Source organism: Cupressus sempervirens, chromosome 5 (assembly GCF_028749045.1).
Source record: "Cupressus sempervirens isolate cs-2001-9-10 chromosome 5, ASM2874904v1, whole genome shotgun sequence".
NCBI lineage: Eukaryota > Viridiplantae > Streptophyta > Pinopsida > Cupressales > Cupressaceae > Cupressus > Cupressus sempervirens.
Window position 1 is genome coordinate 581,506,128 of NC_143122.1, and position 1,838 is coordinate 581,507,965.

Sequence of the window (1,838 nt, forward strand, 5' to 3'; positions counted from 1 at the left end):
CTTCTTGATAACTTCTAGTTTGTCATCTCGGCGATGACTTGAACACTCACTCTTAGCTAGAAAGGAATCAATTTTACGTTATGTCACAATGAATAATTAATGTATTTTGTTAGTCATTGTCTCAAGTAATTTGTGAATATAATATGTAAGCCTTCCGAAACTAAATTCAATAGCATAGACAAGAATGCCTTGTTTTCTCCTAGTGATCTTCATGTGACCATTGTCTCCTCCTTAACATTTCTTGTGCTCATGGAGTTAGTGTTCCTCTTTGCTCATTGAATTAATGTTCCTCTTTGCTCATTGAGGTAATGTTCTTAAGGCAGGTCCCCATGTGGTTGCTAAGCTTATTTTGGCTAGTAGTCATTGCTAAATATTTTTAACAGTAATTCGTGGAGCTAGTGGCCCCATGATTAATGATTTTTGCTTCCTCTTTGCTCATTGAGTTAATGTTCTTAAGGCAAGTCCCCATGCAACTGCTAAGATTTTTAGTAGTAATTCGTGGAGCTAGTGGTCCCATGATTATTGATTTTCGCTACTTATCTTATCAAGCAGTTAAAATATAATATTTAAATAAAATCTTAATAATGTAATTTGCAGGTAAATGATTTGAGAAAAAATAGGAGACAACAAAAGAGAGGGAAAATATCTAGAGGAACCACTTGTAATTTTTATTCATAAGTAACACCCTCTTATTCTAGCTTCCTTTTTTAATAGCTTATTTTAAAATTTTAAGCATTGATTGTTCCATAAAAATAAGAATGGATTCCAAATTATTCTTTTCTTGTGATTTAAAAATAGCATAGAAACACTAATGTGCTTAAATTTAATTGTTTATCATAGAATCATAGAATTAATTGTTCACCATCGTTTATTGTTTTGAAAACTTTAAGCAAAAATTATACCCAATAATCATGTTCAACCACACCCTTAAATTTTAAATTAAACATAACATTTTTTAATACACCCTTAAAATTTAAATTGAAACATGACGGTTTAATATACGCCCTTAAATTTTTAAATTAAAAAAAGTTTAATACACCCTTAAAATTTAATTTGAAACATGACGGTTTAATATACGCCATTAAATTTTTAAATGAAAAAACAGAAATCGCCCACCGTGGGGCTCGAACCCACGACCACAAGGTTAAGAGCCTTGCGCTCTACCAACTGAGCTAGACGGGCTTACATTTTTTTTTATTTCTATTTTGTTCAGTTGTCAACGCTCTACTTTACTCTTCCTTACCGTTTACATATCAACATCACGATTTTAAATAGTAAAATATTACTATCGTGGTTGAGTATATTTGAAACAAACAAATCGACCCTTGTTTCTAGTTTCTAAAATACAAGCTTGGTTTAATTCAAATATTACCCTCACCTTTCAATTATATAGATGAAAAATACTTATTGAGATTTTTTTTCAAATTTTAGTTTATAGTAATATGTAATTATAATATTCTCATATTTGTGATTGGTAACATCTTTATAATAGATTTTTTTTCCTATTTTTGATATTTTCATTTTTTAAAGTTTTTAAATATTTATTTATTAATTTTTAGATTTAATGAAGGTTGTTTAATCTTAAAATGCTTCAAAATTGAAATCTTTAATGATAGTAAATTTTCATAATTCATAAAGTTTATTCGTAATATCTTCTTAATAAATTGAGCTGGAAATTCATTCATCAATGTTTTAGATCACACATTTGTGATCCACCATTTACATGATAAAAACTAATGAATAAAATTTCTCTGCGTAGATTGTGTTGGAATTTTTACATCCTAATGATGGATCACAAAGTATGATGGAAAACATTGATAAAAGAAATTCTATGCAAT

The 1,838-nt window shown here is 28.6% G+C and overlaps 1 non-coding gene across 1 annotated transcript; it reads right to left on the reverse strand.

Annotated features, from left to right (window-relative positions):
* Positions 1-1,109: 1,109 nt before the first annotated feature.
* On the reverse strand, positions 1,110-1,182 carry TRNAK-CUU (transfer RNA lysine (anticodon CUU)). The gene has a single exon. It is a non-coding gene; the product is annotated as a tRNA-Lys (tRNA).
* Between the last annotated feature and the right edge of the window lie 656 nt (positions 1,183-1,838).